Source organism: Lissotriton vulgaris, chromosome 6 (genome assembly GCF_964263255.1).
Source record: "Lissotriton vulgaris chromosome 6, aLisVul1.2, whole genome shotgun sequence".
In the NCBI taxonomy this organism is placed as follows: Eukaryota; Metazoa; Chordata; class Amphibia; order Caudata; family Salamandridae; genus Lissotriton; species Lissotriton vulgaris.
Genome location: NC_141694.1, coordinates 190,050,577 through 190,068,462, shown reverse-complemented (window position 1 = coordinate 190,068,462; position 17,886 = coordinate 190,050,577).

Below are 17,886 nucleotides of genomic sequence, written 5' to 3'. Positions count from 1 at the left end.
CTTAGAAAGGGTTAGGTGCCAGGCGGGAGACTACGAGCAAGGTGGAAGGGGACTGGAGACACGGACATAAAGGAGGGGAAAGAGTGGAGATAGAAGGAGGAAGAGAGAGTACCAGACTTACTCACACAGTATACTAAGCTGGGGTGAATGGGACGAGGGGAAAAAGTCGACTGGAGACGGTAGTGAAGATTGAGAATACCCCGAAAAAGCAGGGAGAGAACTGGAGCAACCTGAGAGCCCAGCACACAAGAAGAATCGTCCTGGGCCAGAAGACGGTGCAATGGAACCCGATGCCAAATACCTGCAGAGAGAGGGAGACTCCAAGAGCGACGCGGAGTAGGTGGATTCTTGGATGTAGGAGAGGTGGATGCCACCAGCGGTTGCGGAGAAACCTGCCACAACTCCGGAGAGTTGTGGCCACCTGGGTGAGTACTTGTGAACCCGTGTGGTGGGAGAAACAGTTGATTTTTTTTTCTTTTGTTTTTTTTCTTTCCCTCTTCTCTGCTTTCTTGCTTCGTGCATGCTCTGGCTCTTGGGTCACACTGGTGTACTTGAGTGTATACTTTTTACCACTCTCAGGAATTGGGACTGTGCATAGGATACATGTGTTAATGAAGACCGACTAAAAGGATAGTGTAGGAAAACCTCTGTCTGTTATGATTAGAGTGGATTGTTGCGAGATAACCAGCACTTCCTACTTGTGAGCTAAACTACCTCCTCCCATGGGAATATAACCAGAGCACTTCTAAATGCATTCACACTGTGTAGTAAAAGGGTGAAGTAGAGAAACCTGAAAGCCACAGGCACCACGATTTAGGAAAATAAACAGAAATATCAGTGTATTCCAACAGTGTGGACATACTTGCCAGGGTGTTCTACTTTTTTTCTAAGGGGCTTTGGCACTCATCACTAGCAGACTGGACTTCGGCAATAGCTCGATCCAGAATGCAGTAGCCAGACTCATCCACAACCTGCCAAAGAGGTCCCACATCTCTAGCACTTGAAAGCCCTCCACTGGCTCGCCATCCAGAAGAGATGTCAATTCAAGCTCCTGACCCATGTATACAAAGTCCTCCATGACCAAGTATCCACGTAGAGGAAATTCTGCCTACCTCTCAGGAACCTCTGCTCCCTTCATCTCGCCTTCACACACATACCACGCAACTGATGCTACAGCACCGGAGGCCTCTTTTTCTTCACTTTGCCGCTAAGTCCTGGTACATCCTTCCCCTCCACCTCCGTACTTTACCCTAGCTGACCCACTTCAGGAAGGTACTCAAAACCTGGCTCTTCGACTGACACCACAGCATAGTGCCTGGATACCATCTCGGGTGAGAAGCTGAGCTTTAGAAATACCCCTTTATTGATTGATTGATTGATAGGTGGCATCTCCTCAGTGTACCTGAAAAGGAAGAAGGAGAAGAAAGGCATTACGAACAAAGACAGATAACATCCTGACCAACGACATTAAAGTGCTGACAAGGACTTAGGATTTTATTTTTTCTCTTTCTTAAATTTTTGGAAGATCTATCTAATCTGTAGTACCAGACCCTATAAATAAACTTCATCATTCTCAAAATAGATAAACCTCTGAAACCTTATTTCTGACTATCCCTCCACAAAGTTGTGTTACAAGTGGGATGTAAGGAAATGGAGCCTTGTGTTGCTAAACTCGCTGAAGGCCAATAACGGTTAGAAAAAGCCCTGGGAAAAATTATGGTAGTAGTTATTGAGGACATGGAGTCATTCCAGAAATTCCTGCAAACAAATAGATAAAGTTGCCCAAAATCAAGACATGGCCATAGAGAAACTGGCCAATGTACTGGCTTAGCAACAGGACCACACTGTGTTATATTCAGAAATATAAACAAGGGGAAAATCCAGATGTGTTTTTTTCAAACTAGGAGCCGATGGACAAGGCCAGTGGAACGTTGGAACTTTTATTAACAGATGAACTGCAAAGTGCCCATCAGGCAGCAAATCCCAGCCTAACCACTATGTATGCTGAGATTAAGAAGAGTGTGTTTGAAAGACTGGGGGTAGATAAAGAGATGTACAAGATAAGGTAGCTTCAAATCAAAGATGCTCCCAGCGAAACACCTCCACTTTGTTTTATAGAGTTAGGGACTAAACAGATAGTTAGTTGAAGCCGGAGACTTCCACCAAAGAAAAATGTTGAAGAGAATCTATCTGGAACAGTTTCTGAATTCTCTCTTTCCCCCTTTCCAAAGATGGGCAGAGCAACACAGTAAACTATAATGGAAAAAGCTGTAGAAATAGCTGGGGCCTATAATCGGGCTCGGGAGAACTGGGGGGGACAAAAAGAAGGGAATCGCAAAGGTAGAGGAATTACCAGTGAAGGAGGAAGAGAAAGGGTCCCAAGAGAGCAGTGGGGGCACCATACCCATAGTTGTAGGGCCCCAAGTTACCATTGTAGAGGATTGGGTAATATAGCCCGAGTCTATCCATCAGACCAAAAACCAGAACCTTGGTAGATAGGATTATCAAAACCCATAATGTATGGAAAGCAAAAAGAAGAAAGCCCCTATTACTGCTTCACGAAATTTAATGGTAACGCGGTTAACACCTTACTGTATACAAGATGTAGGCAGAGAGTAATGAGACCCCACATTCTGCAAGGCAAGACCCCAATTCCTAGAAGAACCGTAACTAAAGAGTGTGTCCATGGAGATAAAAAAGAATGCTCAAAATACAAATGTGCGGAGGGTCAAAAGAGGAAATCATTTTACGACCTGTCTACTCATGCCCCTTACAACAACTTGAAAAACAAAGAGAGAAGACCAGGTCAGAGGTGGTGTCATGTCCTGAGTAGTGTGTGGCAATCACGCAGGCACATATGTGAAAAAGAGTAAAGAGTCTTATTGGGCTAAAAAAATCCCATCAGACCACCCATATGGCGGCGTTTCATCATATGGGGATTAGTAGTCGCTCTAGGCTTCGCCTGTACCATCTCATGGCAGTGCATAAGTGGAGAGCGGCAAATATAGCCACAGTAATGCTCAAAGAATAATAGTATGAAGCTTGTGGAGGGTAGTGCAGTGCTGTTGAAAATGTGCTAACTAAAAATGGCTACCTAGATTGAAGACATTGCTAAACTGAGTAGTCTAGGTGTCAAGATTAAAAACGCCTAGTAGTTGGTGAGTAAGACTACTTTTAGGCGATGTGCAGGTGGTCCACCAGCACATCGCCTAAAAGTAGTCTTACTCACCAACTACTAGGCGTTAGCACATTTTCAACAGCACTGCACTACCCTCCACAAGCTACATACTATTATTCTTTGAGCATCAGGGGTTTAGGTTTTCACTTGCGATCCAGAATAGTGAATTATAGATTTTGTTCCAGGAACAATCACTGAAGTTTCCCCTCTCTGGCAGTCTTTTGCCAAGGCCACTACCCTTGCTGGAGTTGGGTTCAGATGATATTGACCCAACCCAGAATTTGGAGAGGGCAGGGAGTGAAATAAAGCCTCGATGTATTGATCCAGTACAAATTTGTCCTGTATGACTTTGCCAGAAGTACTTATCAGTAGTCATTTCTCTGCTGCATTAATTGTTCTTTAAAATAGTTGACGTGGGGTCTCCGTGGGCTTCAGGATAAGGCTACAGAATTTAATTTGGTTATTTCCTCATTATAGTCAAGGCATTCTAACATCACTTTCTTTACATTGCCTTAGATTTTGAAGCCGTCTTGGTTGACTGACTGACAGGCCAGCTGCAATTCTCAGGTGTACAATTTTGCAATGTAGTGGCTCATCTTTCCTGGGCTAGACTGTGTGACGCACTACCATCTAAAAAAACATAAAGAAATAACAAGACCTGCTGAACATTTCTGGAGAACAGAAGATGGTGCTTTAGGATGTACAGGGGCAGCTGCAAGGGTGTTGGTCAATTGAATCAAGGTCTCCTGATGTTTTAGTGGGTTACTTTCGAATGGGCCCCTTCCACCTATATGGCCTACAGGAAAGCCACAGTCAACCTGGGCTTCCTGGTGTATTTTCAAAGACCAACTTATTGTTTGCTGTTCTTCTGCAAGTTAATTATGAAGTAATGGTGTAACCCAATAGGCGTCACAGGACCTGGGTACAATATATTATGCAAAGGTGGTCCTTGACTGACTTTGTGGATAATGCTTTGAATCAGTGACTTTACTAGGTTAGGTGCTGCCAAAAGGTCAGACACAAGTATTAGAAACAATATATTAATCAGTATACACCCTAAGTAAGCAGAGTTAATTCATCAACAATAAATTTTCAAAATACTGGGAGCCAATTAAGGGCGAACCAGACTGTATCTCCAATAATGGAAGAACCGCAAGGGCGGTGTGACCATGCTGAGGGGACAACCAATAGTGAACTCCTCATATGCTCAGTTCACTTCAAAATACAAAATGGGATCCAATCCTTTCTTTGATGTTATAAGACCGCGACTAGCAGAGCAGGGTCTTATACCAGCAAGATTGGAAATTAATTGTTCACACACCAGTCCTGGCAATGGCTTAAGGTTTCCTTCCCTTCGTCCAGAAGAAGACCTGCATGCGGAAGCTTCAAATCGCCCTATTCACACAAGACGGGTCGAAATGTCGACACCCCCACCCCCGTAAAGGACCTGTTCCACATATTCTTCCCCTAGTAAACTGGCTGGTGCAATCAAGCATCCATTAGTGGTGTAAATTGAGCTATTAAAAACATTGGACAAGTCCAACAATAATGGCTCTTGTACAGACCAGTGTCAACCTTTAATAAGGAATAGTATATATCTATAACCCTCCTGATTTCCACTCTCTTTTTACGAGCACGTTTTTTCTATCCCTTATGCAACCTTTTCACTAAAACTTCATTGGGTAATAATATTGCCCACTGTTTGATGTTTGTATTTGCATATAGAATATATAAAAAAACTAAGAAGCCATCTTAGTTTGTGGGTGTATTTTGTTCATGTATATTGTTGATGAATTAATGTTGTATACTCATTAATATATTGTATCGAATACTTGTGTCTGACCTTTTGGCAGCACCTAACCTAGTATAGTAAGTGATTAGAAGCATTATCCACAAAGTCAGTCAGGGAGCACCTTTGCATAATAGTATGTTCTTCTGCAAGTTTCTGGAGTAGGTTCTCCATTGCGTGTTGGGTACATCACATGCAGAGACTAGGATTAATGCATGCAAAATAAATGTAATCAGGTGAAGGAAACTTCCTTGAGCTTTGCCATAGGAGGATCTTTTACCACCTTAGAGAAAAAAGAAGGAAACAGTCACTCCCTTTATGCTGGCAATGGCTTTTCTTGCTATCCTCCGCTCTTCCCAGCATATAAATTGACCCAAAGGGAATGTTCTAGGCATTGGTGGTATGTAGGTAGGTATGTAAATGGTATGGCAGGCTGTCTATTGATTGTAGCATCCCCTATTTTTTCCTTGGCCACCTCCCTTAATGTGACCCACCCCTTTCCTTTCAGCTAAGGAAGTGTGATGAATGATGGCATCCTACCTGAGGATGCCATCATACACAAACACATACATTGGGTATACCCTCACTGACACCCAATATTTCTTGTGTCTGTCCCAGTGATGAGCCTTGTATTGGCTCCCCATCCCTCTAATGCAAGCTGCTGTCTCACTAAAGAAACTGTTGGCCAATCTGTCTTTCTCCCTTCAGGAGACAAGCTGGCCATGTAATGCTCCACCTGCGGCCGATGCCATGAGTGGCCACAAGCTCCAACAGGCTGGGGGAGCCATACACAGTCTCTTTCAGTCAGTTTTCTCCCTGGCAAATAAAGTCCCAGTCCCTGGTTTGTAAGTTACTGTGCTGAGGATCCCTGCACTGCAGAGGTGGGTACACGGTGCCCACACATCTGCGCCAGACACACTCAAACCATCATTTCCAATAATATCATTGGAGGACTAGAGCAGCTCCACTTCACACTTACTTTCCGAGTGTTTCTGTTCTTCAACTTTCAAGTATCATATTATTCCTCCAGCTCACCTTGGCTGGTGGTTCTTGAACACTTTCTGGGGCAGCACTCTTCTTACTGCAACTTCATCTTCAACATCCAACATCTGGCTCTCTTTATTAGAGCAAAAGAAGCAAGATCAATCATTTTGTCAAGAATGTCTAAACAACAGCAATAATATTACATTACATAAGGTCAAAAATAGTTTGGTGACAAAAATAATTTACTTTTTTTTAAATAGAATATGAAGAGAAGAGCGACTGGGGCACAACACACAGACCAAGAAGGCATATTTCTAATTTACATTATATCTACAACTTTACATCAAATGAGGTATGGGTAATGAGGGTGAGCATGAATGTTAGGAAAGGTAATGAGTTACTTGTGCCTGCTGTTGATGATTAGAAGATCCCCCTGCGCTGGTTGAAGGGAAGGTGATGGAATGTCGTCTGTATGGAGGTGACTGCTGGTGTAGGGGCAGAGTACATTACAAGCGGGAAACTATGGTGTAGCACAAGGTGGTTTGGGATTATTGGTGAGGTTTAAATTAGCACAGTCAAAATTAAAGGCCCATATCTGGTTAACATATAGGTAGGTAGAAGGAGATCGAACATTGAAAACCAGGATCAGCGGTTTGTACCTCACCAGGTTTCTTGGTGACAGCCATTCGGTGTGGTGAGTAAGAGGTAGGGAGAGTGCTACCATGGAGATTGTGGTGGGCTTTTGTATAATGTTTAGAACGCTGTTTGAGGGTACCCCATAGATAATCTCACGGCCTGGGTGACAAGAACCGCTCTGCAAATCTGCTGATTCATTGAGGGTAGGGTTTCATGGTGTCGGGGACTAGTAAACTGATTCAGCAGCAATTTCACATACTCAGCATAAGTGTTTTCTTAATAGTGCTTGTTTTCGCAGTCTGAAAGTAGATATGGAGATACGTTTTGCTAGTATTGTGAACCTGGTTTCTGATTGCAGTGGCTATTGTACTGATGATGAACTCCAGGCTTGTGGTTGGGTTGAAATGTCCATCAAGGTGTCTAGATAACATTGTTATGGTGAAGTACCTGGAGGAAACAAAATAGGGATTGGAGGATGATGTGGTAAAAAAAAAATGATTTCAGTGTTTCATGAGTGTAGAATCAGGTGTGAATTGTTTGCCAGTAAAGAAGATTGGGTGGCAGACAGATACTTTGGTTTATGATAAATCTATTTCTTTGTCTAACCAGGTGAACAAGGTTTGAGCCTTGAAAAAATCTGCCATTTACCTCTTTTACTTCATGCCAATTCTAGGCTCGCCTATTGGAATTCCTTATAGCTCTGCCTTCCTGCTTATCTACTGCTGTTTGGAAAGAATGACATCCTCTCTGATTCAACTAATTTTCAACCTTCTGTACCATGCTCATGTGTCCTCATTCATGCCTCTCTGCACTGGCTCCCCCTCTGCAAGAGGATCACCTTGAAATCCATCTGAAGGTTTTATATAATCAGGGGTTACCCCACCTGAGGTCTAAATGTCATCATTATATTTCTTGACGTCCCTTAAGATCATTTTCTCTCTGACTCTTAATTTTTCCTACAGTATGGCACTCTCCAACTGCAGGCTACTCTTTTTCATTCCGGGCTTCCAAATATTGGAACACTCTTCCTGTAAAATGACAGCGCATTGAACACCATTTGTCCTTCCACAATCTGATCAACACCTCGATTGAAGCAGGCACAGTCCCACGGGACTGGAAAATGGCCATGGTCAAACCAATGTTAAAAAAAAACAACCTTGACCCTGGAGACCTATCCAACTACCGCCCCATCTCCCTTCTCCCGGGCATTAGTAAATTGGCAGAAAAATTTGTAAACCACCAACACATTTTTGGAAGCCTCTAATCTACTCCATCCTTCTCAAACAGGCTTCCGCCTGGAACAAAGGACGGAGACGGCACTTCTTAAAGTGGTGGAAGAGTCTAGGAGGATCCTGGACACAGGTGGCAATGTGGCCATCATCCTCCTAGACCTCAGTGCCGCCTTTGATACGGTAAACCACTGTATCCTTTTAGCCCGCCTAAACAAAATTGGAGTCTCAGGAAAAGCTCTTTCTTGGCTTTAATCCTTTCTTCGTGAGAGGTGTTTCAAGGTATTTGAAGGGGACTGCCACTCATCGCCGTTACCCTTGCAGTGTGGGGTTCCACAGGGCTCCTCCCTTAGCCCCACACTTTTTAATGTGTATATGTCCCCCTTAGCCGAGATAGTGGCCCCCTACGGAATTGAATTAATCAGCTATGCTGATGACACACAGCTTGTGGTCTCTCTGAATCAGGCTGATCTGTCCCACACGAGTTTGAGTGACTGTCTTGAGGAGGTATCAAAGTGGATGGGCCAGTCTCAGCTCAAACTTAATAACCAGAAGACTGGATTGATGTTATTGGGCAAGAAAGCATCATTCAACTCCCCCACGCTATGGCCCCCTTCTATGGGTGCTGGTCCTACCCCAAGAAACGTGATTAAGAGTTTAGGATTCTGGTTAGATGATGATCTTTCATTTAAAGTACAAGCCAGGAAAACTGTGGCCACCTGCTTCAGCTTGCTAAAATCCATATGTAAAATCCTCCCTCAACTTCCCGATAGAGCCAAAAAAATCCTTGTCCAAGCCATGATTTTATCTAGGCTTGACGACGGTAATGCGCTCTATCCGGGAGCCTCGGTCTCTGTGATCCAGAAACTCCAGGTAGTCCAAAATTCAGCAGCTAGATTGCTGACAAGCACTAACCACCGCTCCTCAGCCAAGCCAGCTCTAAGATCACTCCATTGGCTACCGATAAAAGAACGGGTACACTTCAAAGTCCTCTGTATTGCCCATAAAAATCTGCAAGGCAAAGGCCCCCCGATCCTGACCAATCTGATCAAACCATATAAAATGACCAGAAACCTCCGCTCCAACGATCTTAACCTGGCACAAGTCAACAGAATCAACAAGGCTCGTACGGGTGGCCGCCTCTTCTCCTATAACACTTCAAAGCTATGGAAGTCTCTGCCCCTCCCACTTCGTCAGGAGCCCAATCATCTTTCATTTCGTAAGAAAATAAAAGCTTGGCTCTTCCCTGGAATCTAACGAATAATTGATCCCTTGTTTCACCTTCAGACCCTCTCTGTCGCAGCTTTAAGCGCTGGGATGCCTCCGGGTAGCCATGCGCTATAAAAGAGCTATTTTCATTTCAACATGCTCTACAAATCTTCAGAATAGAAACAATAGAGCAGATGGGATAGACAACCTTGGGACGACCCTTCCTGAAAAGACCTATGAGATGGCTGAACTCTTCACTAATAAATGTCTAGGCCAAATGCCATGTTTTTCTATCCAAGTGGTTTACCTCTTTGAAAATCATTTAAGACATATATATTTTTGAGTCAACATACTGCATCATGTTCATGATACATACTTTTGCTATGCAGCAGTATTCTTTTGACAATGCTTCTCTATTTAGCTACACAGTCTCTTGCATTTTGGTGCACATACTTATGCCCGGATTATGATGTACTGCTGAATAGTGCAGCTGAGATGCATTAGTAGTGTTTACCTTTCTTCAGTTTACTGTTGTTGAATAAATACTTTATTGTTTAACCTTAAGTATCATTATTATTTGAGAATTACATAGTGTCAATTGATGGCAAAGGATACAATGCAGAGCGAAAAAAAGCAGTATTATTTGGACTTCTAGGGAAAGCAGGACAGGAAATATTTGATAGCCTGCCAGAGTATGAAAGCCCACCAGGGGTTTTCATACCACTAAACGAATACCAAGAGGCTATTAAAAGGCTTGAGAAACAATTCTCTGAAGAAAGCAATGTCTTGCAAATTTGCAAATTTGCATTAAGAAAGCAAGAAGAAGGAGAGACAATTGAAGAATATATAGCAAGTTTGCGCGTTTTAGCAAAGGACTGCGAATTTGATGAAATGACTGATATATATGTAAGACACCAATTGGTATTTTACTGTCATTCTAAGAAAGTACAGGAGAGGTTATTAGCGAGTAGGAATCCTGCATTACAGGAAGTAGTGGATATTGCGAAGGGCATAGAAAGGTCGCTAATATCTACGAAAGAGTTATCCAGTACTAGTAGTAATTCTAACGTGTTCTATTTACAGGAAAACAAGAAATATAAAAATAGGAGTTTTGAAAGGAGCAGGAACGACAAGAAGGCAGGAGGAAACAATTTGAGCTGTTTCAGGTGTGGATCGCAGGAGCACTTAGCAGACTGTAAAACGTGTCCTGCGCTGGGGAAAAAGTGTATAATGTGTAAAAGATTCGGGCACTACACAACACTGTGCAAAACTAAAAAAACAGTGGGGAGCATGAAAGTTAATGCATTAAGTGAATATGAGGAAGAAATGTGTGCAAATATAGTTTTGTCCATTGATATTGTTGACGGTGAGATAAAAGGACCGATAGGAAAGGTAATGATTGGGGCAGTAGAGTTACAATTGACAGCTGATTCAGGGTCTCCAATAACAATAATATCTGATAAATGTTTGATGAAAATTGGAATGATGTAAAATTGAATGAAACAGATGTAAACCCAAAGGCTTTTGGGGAACAAGATATCGACATGGTTGGTTATTTTTGTGATACTCTCACATTCAAAGGAAGAGTAATCAATACTAAAATATATGTGGCAGAAAGAGGCAGGAACTTGGTGGGCTGGAGAGATCTGGCAAAGCTAGGAGTAATTTTGCAACCAGGGGCAGAAAACCCCATAATTCTAAAAGAAGAGTTTGTGAATTCTTTTCAAGTGGAAGGAAATCAGAAAGACTTAAAAAAGTTAATAGAACAATTTGGAGAGGTTTTCAAAAATGAGATAGGGTGTGTAAAAGGATTTGTGCATGAAATAAAATTGAAAGAGGGGGCAGTACCTGTGAAGCATAAGGTAAGAACAGTACCACTGTCTGTAAAATGTGAATTAAAGAATGTACTGGACAAATTAAGAAGCAAATAAGGAGTCATTGAAGCAACAGATGCATCAGAGTGGGTGTCAGCTATTGTAGTTTCTAAGAAGAAGAAGACAGGAGATATAAGACTATGTGTGGACCTTAGGTCACTAAATAATAACATCTTGATAAATTGTCATCCGCATCCCAGACTCCAGGAAATTTTAACATCTACTGCAGGTTCAAGGTACTTCACTTTAATAGACTTAAAGTTGGCATACCACCAGGTGTGTTTGACCAATGAATCCAAGAAATTAACAACGTTTATAACCCCATTTGGAGCATTCAGGTATGTCAGGTTACAATTCGGGCTTGCGTCCGCATCAGGGGTCTATCAAAAATGAATGGACATCCTATTCGGTGACATAAAAGGTGTTGAGGCATTCCAGGACGACATTCTAATACACTCTAAAAGCAGGAAAGAACATCTGGAAATACTGTGTAAGGTGTTGAAGATATTAGAAGATAAAGGAATGACAGTTTCGAGAGACAAGTGTAAATTCATGGAAAGCAAAATAGAGTATTTTGGACATGTGTTAACTTTAGAGGGTATAACATCAAAGAATGACCTGGTGGACGCAATAAGAGATGCCCCAAAACCAGATGACAAAGAAACTCTAAAGTCATTCCTGGGACTAAGCGAGTATTACTCAAGATTCATACAAGGGTTCGCAAACAAAGTGGAACCATTAAGAAAGATGTTACGCAAAAATGAAAAATATCAATGGACTGACGAAAAAAACCTTGCTTTTGAAACAATCAAGAAGGATATTACATTAGCACCTGCTCTAAAACCATACGACCCAGATCTAAATAACATTGTCACTGTAGACGCTAGCGCAAAGGGTGTAGGAGCGGTATTCTGTCAGAGTCAAGGTCAAAAAGAGAATACTGTTGCATTAATTTCTAGGAAGTTGAGTGAGGCAGAAGTAAACTACAGTACTATTGAAAGTGAGACTCTTGCGTGTGTATGGGCCGTGGAAAAGCTAAAAACCTTTTTGTGGGGGAAGGAATTCGAGATAGTCACAGACCATAAACCATTGGTATACATGATGGATGGAAAAGGTTGTGGAAATGGTAAGGCAAGTTCAAGGCTAATAACGTTATTATCCAAGTTACAGGATTATACTTTTACTATGCCTCACATAAAAGGGGGTCAAAATAGCAGGGCAGATTGCCTATCACGCTTACCCGTGGGTGAGCATGAGGATGTTACCTTAGACGAAACTAACTGTGTGGTAGCCCTAATAGATGCCACAGTAATGTGTAGTGGGTCAATAACAGAGGTAGAATGGTCAAACAGCCAAAAAGAGGACACCGTAATGGGAAAGGTGATAAATTATCTAACAACGAAATGGCCTCCCATCAGGAGTCTTCAAAATGAATTGAAAAGTTTCCAACAAATAAGTGAAGAACAAACTATTGAAAGTGGATTCTTGAAAAGATGCGACCTGTTCATACCACCCGCAATGCTAAGAATGAAACTTATAAAACTCACTCACAAGGGCCACCCTGGAAGGGATGTATGATAGTACAACGCGATCATTTTGATCGCGGTACTTTACATCGCGGATTTTACAACGCAATTCGTTACAACGACTTGCATTGGAGGGCGCGGATTGAGGATTATTATAATTTTCTAAACTCAAAATATTAACCCTTGCTGGAGGTATAGACAGGGCATTCTCGATTCTACTTAAAAACGGGTCGATTTATAAAGCAAATATCAGGGGTGAGCAGGGGCAACCCTGCCTGGTACCCCTGCTGATGGAAAAAGGGCTCAAGGTCATGCCCGAAATAGATACAGTTGCCCGCAGGCTGATGTAGAGTGCCTGTACAGCCTGAATAAAGCCAGGACAAAACCCCTTCCCCTCCAAAACTTTCCACAGGAACCCCCACGCATACCTGTCAAACGCCTTTTGGGCGTCTAACAGGATTGCGCCCAGTGGAGAACCTGTGGCTTGGGCCCAGTCTAAGAGTGCAATGACGCGGTAGACATGGTCCGCCATGTCTTTGCCCGGGATGAATCCGTGCTGGCGAATAGAGGCTAGGGGAGTAATGACTAAAGCTAGTCTAGTGGCAAGAATCTTTGCAAAGATCTTATTGTCCGTATTGATCAATGAGATCGGGCAAAATGAGGCGGGATCTAGAGCAGGCTTATTTTTTTTTTTTTATAAAATAATATTGGTATGTCGCCAAGAATCTGGTATATGGCCAAGCTGGGCCTCCCTAAGCATTGTTAAGAAGTCTTCCTGGATCTCCAAGCGGAATGTGCTATAAAACACCAAGGGGATGGAGTCCGGGCCGGCCGCCTTGCCTTTAGCAAGCGAGTTAAGAGCCAATTCAACCTCCTCCCATTCTATAGGTGCAGCTAAAACTGAGTTCTGACTGTCTGATATTTTTATGGTGTTAAGTCCATAAGTAAAGGTCGCAAATTCTTTATCCATATTAACATCCCTAGATGACTCTGTGTATAATAAGGAATAGAAATCAGAAAAGACTGTCAGGACTCCGTCCGGAGTATCGTAAGTTCGGCCTTGAGCAATCTGAATCGAATCAATACGATTGGTCATAGATCGCTGTTGAAGGTGCTTGGTGAGGACCCTTCCGGCTTTTTGCCCAAACTCGAACATAGTCCAGCGATACTGTATTTACTTAGCTGCTAGATCCCTCCCAAAAAATTCCAAGAGCGAAGATTAAATACGTGCCACCTGCATTTGATCTTGAGCAGTATCCAGACCTTCCTTAATGGTGTTTGTGAGTGAAACCTCTGCACTGCGAAGTTCATTGGTCCGGATATTGATTTGCTCGCGGATTTGCTTCTGTCTTGCCAGTGAGAAGCTCTTAGTTTCACCTCGGATCGCGGCTTTCAGCGTACCCCAGACTATGGTATTAGAGGCTGACCCTCTATTAAAATTCAAGAATTCAAGGACCCAGGATCGCATATAATTTAAATAGGATTCCTCTAATAGTAACTTCCTCTCAAATGTCCAAGGTCTAGGGACCTTTGGGGCAGAAGGTAAGGTACAATTAATAATCAGCGAATTATGATCAGATATTACACGGGGTGAAATAGTGATTGATATTGTATCCGCTAGCTGATCAGACAGAAAAAAATAATCCAAATGTATCATTTTAATATGGGGAGCTGAAAAGTAAGTACAACCATCTAGATCCCTATGGTGGCGATATCATAGATCAGTCATTAGGTGCTCCTGAACCAGCGCTTTTAAAGCCCTAAACACCTTAGATTTCTTACCTACATATTTGTGTCCCCCAGTTACATTGAAATCTGCTGACAAGTTAATATTAAAATCCCCACACAAGCAAACACGATGCAGCCACAGAGCCTGCTCCACATTTAAATGATGTAGAACGGCAGGGTCATCCAAATTGGAACTATAGACAGAACAGATAGTCAGGGGTGCCCTAATCAAAAGCTCAGCAATGGCCCAACGGCCACAATTATCTTGGGTGGTTTTCACACAGTATCCCATCCCACGCTTGACCAGAATAGCCACCCCTCTTATCATTGAGGTTTGTCGGGAACATCCTACCAAATCAAAACCAGGGATTTTTAAATATTCTCTATTTTGCCATGACACGCGAGTCTCCTGCAGACAGAGTACCTCTAAATTTAAGGACTGGATAACCCTTGAAAATAAGGCCCTCTTTTTGCCATTATTCAGGACACAAACATTTAATGAAGCAATGCGTACTTTAGCCGACGCCATTCAATCTTTTCAACGAAAACAGCAAAATAACCACAACAATCACTATGGTATCATGATATAGACAACATTTTATAAGCTGATTTTTTTTTGATGCGCCCCCCTCCCTCATTCCCAAACTCCCCCCAAGGCCCCAGCCACCCCCCGCCCACCCTGAGAAACCACCATCCTCTGACCCTGCTCCCCCCACCCCCCAAGCAAGGCAATCGGACAGAGGTCCAAATGATGGGGAAGCTGGTGAGCGCTGGACCCCTCCCCTGAGGTTGCTGCCGGTCTACTTGCACAGGGGCATACACGGAGTGGTTCCCTGAAGGATACCAATAGGAAAAAAGAAAAAACTAACAATCATCACCCCCCCCCCCCCCCCCCATTGGGCATGCCCCCGCTAAGGTTTAGACAAAATCAGTGAGAAAGAAGAAGAGGATAGAAATACAATCCTATAAATTCTAAATTGAGTCCAGGAACGCTTTGGCCTGTATCTCTGACTCAAAAATGTTTGTTTGAGCATGATAAATGACTTTACGTTTAGATGGATACAGCAAATACACCTGTGCCCCCTTAGATTGAAATGGGGCAATCAGCTGCCGAAGCTGCCATCTCCGTTCAACTGTGGCTGGACAAAAATCTGGCCTGACAAAAAATTGGCACCCCTTCCCTGATCTCTGTCTGTCCGGTCTTGCTAGATCATACAGCTTCTCTCTGGCCAGGAAGTTAAGCACAGATATTAAAATAGCCCGAGGTCTGTTGGATGTTTGGCCAGAGTGTTGTTTTGGTTTAAACGGAAACCGGTGGGCGCGCTGAATTTCCATTTGCCAATTTCATTCCTTCACTTCAGGGAATGCTTCCTTGAAAAGCTCCACCACAAATTGGCGAACATCCATTCCCTCTGTGCCTTCCGGAACCCCCAGAATCCTTAAGTTGTTTCTGCGGGCCCTATTTTCCATGTCCACAATCTTCCATTGAACATCGTCCCTATGCGCTTGGATTGCCTCGATAGCATTCCTCTGAGTAGACATATCATCCTCCAATGTCGAAATGAGAGTTTCTGCTTCAGCTACTTTGGATGCCGTCTCTGCACAAGTTTTGATAACTCTCCGGAGTGAGTTCTGGACCCTGCGGCAGGCCGCTTGCGCACGGGCACTTTCCTGGTGGGTCTCTTCCAGATGGGCAATAATTGTTTGATAAATTATTGCCAGTGTCATTTCACCCGGGGGTGGACCAATACTAGGGTCAGGAATATTGGAGGCTGCGTCCAAGGGGTTGGACTGGGCACCAGGCTGCATTTTGTAGGAATAGTCCCAGACTAAGGAGCCAATCACCTGATCCGGGTCTTGAGGCAGTTTGCGTACTGTGGATAACATGTTTGAGATGGCCACAGAATTCAAAACCTCATTTGTATGCCAGTCGCCTGTTTCACTATCTTCATTGTCTGTCCAGTTCCTATATAAGCCATTATCGTCCACCGAGGCACTAGTGTGTTCCGATAAAGAAAAACAATTATCACCGTCTGTGTCCGCATCAGTGTTTATTAAGGCTGGTGGTAATAGACCTTGCATAGGCTCTACCTGTGTGTGGACACTAGGAGTCTGTAAGTATATGTTGCTGGGGAATCTGTGCCGGAGTGACTACATCTCCCATGAACCATGGGGCTGTGCAGACAAAACCGGTGTAGATTCAATGCAAATTAGAGTTCCAGAATTATTGGAGTCAGACATCCTCGCCTCTGTTTGTTCGGTGCCCACCATGCCCCCATTTATGATATCCAGCAGAGCGGCAGCCGAAGATATCTTGGACACAACATCCGACTTACCCGCTACAGCTGAGGGTACTTTGGTAGATGTGGTAACTGTAAGCTGTTGATTCTTTGCTGTCGCTGAACTGTATGGGGTCTGAGGGATTCTACTGGTGCTAGCAGCGTGTGACTGGAACATTGCAGGTACTGGTCCAGTTTTGACATTTTTAAGATTCTTGCCAACTGGGGTGTCTGCCTGAGCCTTCTTTGCGCTATCAGCTACAAGCGCTGGTTGTGTGGACAGGGGCTGAGGCACCAGAGATTTTGCGGGAATGCGGGGTTGGTTTTTTGATTGCCCCTTCGGAGGCATCTCAGCGTTTTGTGAGCAGAGCAGGCAAAACTGATGAAGCCGCCATGCAAGAGCAAAGCCGCTGCAGAGCAGACGCCAGGGAGCTGGGAGCAGCTGTGCGGAGCGGCGTCGATTTCTCACAGGCAGCCGCAGCATCCCGCTACACACCGTAGAAAAGAAAAAGTCATTTTTCGAAATGCTGCGGATTACATTAGTTAATCCTCTCGTTCAAAGGCTATTTTCACCGGCAGGGCATCCAGACGGGGAGAAGTGCTACTGACCAGCTTACTCGGCCGATGTGACGGCCGCCATCTTGCCTTTCATGGACCGGGATGTCCAAGGAAGAATCCACAAACAAGTGATACATTTCCTAAAGAAAATCTTCGCTATAGAAGGGAAACCTAAAATAATACTCTCTGACAATGGTACGCAACTGGTATCTAAACAAATGACAGATTTTTTAGAGCAATGGGTATTAGACAAGAAAAAACACCAATGTATAGTCCAAAAAAAGTAATGGGAAGGTGGAGAGAATGAAAACGTTTATAGAGGAAGATATCCAGTTAGCAATTGCATCCAATCTGAATGTCAAAGAGTTCATAGGTGAGAAAATAAGCACCTACAATAACATCCCAAATGATGCAATCAAGCACACACCATTCTATTTAATGAGGGGAAGGAAGTGTAACAGTGAACTCACACCCAAATACAACAAATGGTATAAAGACAGTGAGGTAATGGAAATAATAAAAGATGATGAAGTCAGAGTCAGGGAGAATATCGTCTCAAAGCAAGAGAGAACAAAAAAGTATGCTGACATGACAAATAAGGCAAGAGAAAAGGTAATAGAACAGGGTGATTGGGTAATTGTGAAGAAACTGTACAAGGTGGCGAAAGGAGAGTCAGTGTTTACCAATCCTGCTCGTGTACAAGAGGCTTCCAGGGGGGCTGTTTGTCTAGAAGGTAAAGGATGGCGCAGCAAGGATGATGTAGTAAAGCTAAAAACCGGGCAGAAGAAAATCATACTGAAAGGGAAATCTAAGCTTGATGAAGGCGCTGGTGATAGCGTACTGGATTGGGAAGAAGAAGTGTCTGACTGCCAAAGTTTTTATGACATGAATGAAAG